Below are 5,705 nucleotides of genomic sequence, written 5' to 3'. Positions count from 1 at the left end.
ATATTTGGTATTAATTTGCTTCAGCTTTATATTACATTAATCTTAATCTTATTTCGGCCAGAGTTCTTTCGTCACACTTCTGTGACCTCATCAGTGGTCCTTTGTTTCCTTCTTTCTTATGTGTGTCTCACCTTGCTAACTATCAGCCATTTTGTATTTTCATTTGTGTTTTTATTGGCTAAACTGGCAATATGACCATCCCCAAGTACAACAACATATATATATATATATATATATGTATGTATGTATGTATGTATGTATGTGTGTATGTATCAAGGGTTGAACAGAAAGAACACAAGAAGAAAAAGTTAGATGAAAGCAGAGTGCATGGAAAACTAGACAAAAACTTAATGGATGAGAAATTTAAACAAAGACACAATACAGGGAATATTCGCAGCTGAGTTTTCCTACACACACACACATTTCATTCTTGGATTTGGTTTGCAAGATTCTTTATGTGAGTTCGTGTATTGAAGCATATTCTGTTGTGTCTGGGGAGAGTCATTTTCTTTTTGTGCCTTATAATTTAACACACTCACTGGTAAAATTTCCATTTATTCCTTATTTTTATTTTCCTAAAATTTTCATTGCATCTTGCAACCTTTTCAATAGTCTTGACTCTGTCCAGAAATTTTGGAAGGGAAAATTTTACTGGTGAGTGTGTTAAATTATAAGGTACAAAAAGAAAATAACTCTCCTCAGACACAATATATATATATATATATATATAGATATAAAAGCAAAATTAATAGAGGTCACAAAAGTGATAGAGGGTGGTGACTAGCACTGCTTATGCTAAAATAACAGTTAAATTAACTCCAAAGCCACTAAAGTACTATATTTAATGACTGACGAAGGGAGGTAAGTCCTTAGCGTATATAACCATATTGCAATTTCAAATTTTGGTGTAGACCACCTTAATTTTCATCAGCGGCTCTTAACACTCAGTGTTAATTTCAACTTCCTTCGTCAATCTTATAAGAAAAACCTCTCTTTGTCAGTCATTAAGTATAGTATTTTAGTGTTAATTTAACTCTTATCTTAGCATAAGTAGTGCTAGGCAGTACCCGCCATCACTTTTGTGACCTCTATTAATTTTGCTTTCAGGTTCTAATTGCTAATAAATCACCTTTCTAATTTGTTGTTTACACTTTCACTGTTTTGAAAATCAGCACATGTTTTCAATGGTTTTTCTTATAAGATTGACAAAGGAAATTGAATTTAACCCTAGGTGTTAAGAGCCACTGATGAGAATTAAGGTAGTCTACACCAAAATTCGAAATCGTGATATGGCTATATATCCTAGGGACTTACCTCCCTATGTCAGTCATTAAGTATAGTGCTTTAGTGGCTTTGGGGTTAATGTAACTCCTATTTTAGCATAAGTAAGCACCCTCCATCACTTTTGTGACCTCTATTAATTTTACCTTTAGGTTATATTTGCTAATAAGCCACCCTTATTATATAATTTATTATATATATGTATATATATACAGATATATAGATATGTGTGTGTAAAAATGTGTTTATTATGGTACTTCGACCTTAGAGTCCCACTTAGCATGAGGCATTCATGTATAGTAATGCCCTTATATAAATAAATATGTGTGTGTGTGTGTGTGTGTGAGTATATATATATATATATATATATATATACACACACATCATCATTTAATGTCTGTTTTCGATGCTGGCATGGGTTGGATGGATTTGATAAGAGCTGGCTAGAGACTAATTGTTTGTTATGACATGACCTCTACAGTTGGATGCTCTTCCTAACACCAACCACTACAGAGAGTGCTGGGTGCCCTGTCTTTCATTCTGAAGGAGAGACTCTTAGTTACCAATAAATGTAGAAACTCCCTGAACTGTGCCCAGTCTATTTGTATTCTAGCAACTACACTTTTAGAACTTCCTCCACCACAGCTAACTTGGTTGCCTAGGTAACAGAAGCTATCTACTACTTCCAACAACCCCCACTGAGCAGTTGAGTGAGTCTATTGTCAGTACATTTTTAGTGCTGATTGTACCCACACATCTACCACACACAAAGACTATTTTCTCTGTTACCTTCCTGTGATACCACTACACCTTTCATGTGTCCAAATCTTGCAGAATTATAGAATTTCTACCAACACACTTCTACATATTGAACAGAGCCATCTTCCTGAAGGGATTTGTGTGTTTTCCTACTTACTAGGACTTTGGTTTTTGTTACATTAACTTTAAGACCCTTAGACTTCAGGCCCTGCTTCCACACCTGAAATTTCTTCTCTGGGTCAGGTAGTGATACAGCTAAAATGGTCATCAGTGTAGAAGAGATCCCAGGGGCAGCCAGACTCAAATTCCCCTGTTAAGGCCTGGAGGACGAAGATAAACAATAGGAGGCTGAGAATTGATCCTTGGTGAACTCCTAACTGAACACTGAATTCATTGCTATACTTGTTGCCAACCTTCATCTTGCTAGCAGCGTCGCTGTACGTGGCTTGTATAGCTCTCATTAACCACTCATCTATGCCTAGCTTCTGCATTGACCACCAGATAGGGGAGTGGGGAACCCTCTCATAAGCTTTCTCCATGTCAACAAAAGCCAAATACAGAAGCTAAATACTTCTCCTGCAGTCGCCTAACCAGTAAGATAGCATCAGTCATGCTTCTACCTGGCACAAATCCAACCTGCATCTCATCTAGACCAATTCACTTCCCAATTAATTAAGCTTATGAGCCTTTCTGTGACTTTCATCATCTGGTCCAACAATTTCATTCCTCTGTAACTATTTCTGTCTAGCTGCTAACTATAATGCTGCTACGCCAATCATTGGGTGTGACTCACTTGTAGGCAACATGATTAACTATATAGGTGACTAAGCTATATCCCACTCTGCTAGATATTTGAAGCATCTCAACAGTAATTCCTAATGTACTGGGGGATTTCCTTGTCTTCATATCCATAATTGCTTTATCTATCAAGCTGCCGTCAATTCAGATAGCTGGTCCCTCATTCAAGCATCTTAACAATCTCACCAGACCCACCTCTCAATGTGTCTACATTGAGTATGTCAACTTTAAGGTATGGCAGGTGTGAGCTGGGGATATAGGAATAGGGGACAGCATTCTGCATCTGAAAAGAAAGCTCATATTACATTTCCCAGACATGTCCTCAATTCAAATAGGTTTAAACCTGCATTTACTTCACCTTCATTCATTTGCCTCACACAATCTAAGTTTACCAGGGAGTAGACCACTAGATAGAAGAGAGAGAGAGAGAGAGAGAGAGAGAGAGAGAGAGAGAGAGAGAGAGAGAGAGAGAGAGAGATCATTCCATATAGGTTTCTGGTGCAGGTTTTACGAAAGAGACTTTTAGTATAAGTGGTGGGCAAACAACCAAGCAGCACAGCTGCCCTAAGCCTAAGACATAAGGCCACATAAAATATCCAAACAAAGTGAAAAGGGGAAAAAAAGTACATTTTCACTAGGATTGCTTAATGTAGCTACTATTTGACATATAGCATGGAAAAAGGCAAGGTTTTAGACATAATATGAGTGAGATAATTTAATGTGAGAATCCAAACAAAACAACATTTTTAAAAAAAGCATATTTTCACTAGAATTGCTTAATGTAGCTATTAATTAATGTATAACATAGAAAAAAGTGAGGTTTTAGACAGAATAAGAGCGAGATGAAATATTTTAAGAATTAAAGCTAGGAAAGAATAATGGAACTGCTTATTTGAAAATTAGGATTACTTAACTTTACTAGTTAACATACAGCATGGAAATAAATGAGGCTTTATAGATAATATGTGTGATATGAAGTGAGGTGATAATTACAGCTAGGAAGGAAAAACAAAGTTGTTTATCTCAACATTTCTTCTTTATACACATCTGTTTCATATGACTAGAATCACAAATATGAGGTAGGACCTTAGGAAGCTATTTTACAGGGAGCAGAAGCAATATACCCTCGTGCTGAGGTCAAAACAGCTAACAGGTGTCATGAATGATTAAGCAGCATGGCTGTCCCATGTCAAAGGTATAATCCATATAAAATAACCAAATAAAGCGAAGAGGCGAAAAAAGTACACTTTCATTAGGATTGCTGAACATATCTACTATTTAACATGTAGCATGGAAAAAAGTGAGGTTTTAGATGTAAGATGAGCAAGATAAAATAAAGTGAGAACCCAAGCAAAATGAAGTGGGGACTAAAACACATTTTCACTAGAACTGCTTAACCTTTTCGATACCTACCCAGCTGAAACTGCCTCTGGCTCTGTAGTACAAATGTCTTGTTTTCATAAGTTTTGAATTAAAATTTTCCACCAAACCTCAGTCACAATTTATGCTCCTAACACTAGCATAATGATAACTAAGTTATCTAAATTCTTTGTTATATTCAAAATTAATTGAAAGAAACACAGAGCATCTCAAAATAAATACAGTAATGAAATATAGCTACTATTTAACATATAGCATACAAAAAAAATAAAGCAAGGTTTTAGGCATAATATGAGGTGACTAGTTATGTAAATAATGTACTAGTTATGTACATAGTTATGTAAATAATGTACATAACTAGACTAGTTATGTAAATAATGTACATAATTCCTCATCTCTTAAATATAGAACTTTATTGATGAAGTTTCTTGTATATATCATTTCCTGTCTCTATCATTTGTTTTATAAATGTGTGTGTGTGTGTGTGTGTGTGTGTGTGTATACACACACATACATATATAGATATATACATAAATATATATACCCCCCCCCCCATATCAAAAAGAAAAGTCAGGTCACTCTCAAGTGCTATCAGTCACTCTTGTTCGCTACTGGTAACATGTAACCCAGTACAACCTGTTACATGGTCGGGTCGTCAGCGACTAAACTGGCAACCCCACCACGTTTGCTTGGTGAGGAGAGTGATAGTTGGACACTCTGCAGGACGAAAAATAAAACTTGTCATAAAGAGCAGAGGAACTCATGAGTAGTTAACGGCCATCCAAATATATATACGTGTGTATAATTACTTTTCTTGGTGTATTTAATTCCATATATTAAGGGGAAGATGGGACTCCTTAACTATGGTGAAGGCATCCCATCTAGGAGAGGGAAACTCTGTTATAGAACCAGGTCTTTGGTTGCTGAGGGTCTCCTTAACAAGGAGCAAACTCTAACTCATAGGGTAGACTAGGCTATCCAGTTTGTTTATAGCGGCTCATCTAGGAGATGGAAACCTCTGAGATAAAAGTTGTTCTTGGTACTGTGGCACATATGTGCACAATATTCTTGCTATCATCACTTCCAAGTCTAGCTGGTTCTACACAAGCCTTCAACACTCAAATCAAATCATATGTGTGGGTTTTCTGACAACTTACATTTATTCATTCAATACGGCATAGTTTCAACCAAAAGAAAAATTCCAAAAGTCCTCTGGCAAGAGAGTGAAAGTGGCAGGGACAGGTAAAGGATATTACTGGAAGTCTCTTGCTGGATCTCTACACACCGGCAACCATTGAGTGATGACCATTCCAGCACAGAGCTTGTGAGTAACTGTGCTGTCTGTGTCCTCCAGGGTGACAAAGCAGGTCTATTTAGACACGGCACTGCTTTTCCCAACAGGAGGTGGGGTGAGAAAAGGAGCCCCAAACATTGCTTATTCACCTTAGTTGAAACATGAAGAAATCTAAGAATATTAACCTTGGCTC

Source organism: Octopus bimaculoides, chromosome 10 (assembly GCF_001194135.2).
Source record: "Octopus bimaculoides isolate UCB-OBI-ISO-001 chromosome 10, ASM119413v2, whole genome shotgun sequence".
Lineage (NCBI taxonomy): Eukaryota > Metazoa > Mollusca > Cephalopoda > Octopoda > Octopodidae > Octopus > Octopus bimaculoides.
The sequence above is the reverse complement of the archived record's forward strand: the minus strand, read 5'-3'. Positions refer to the sequence as shown.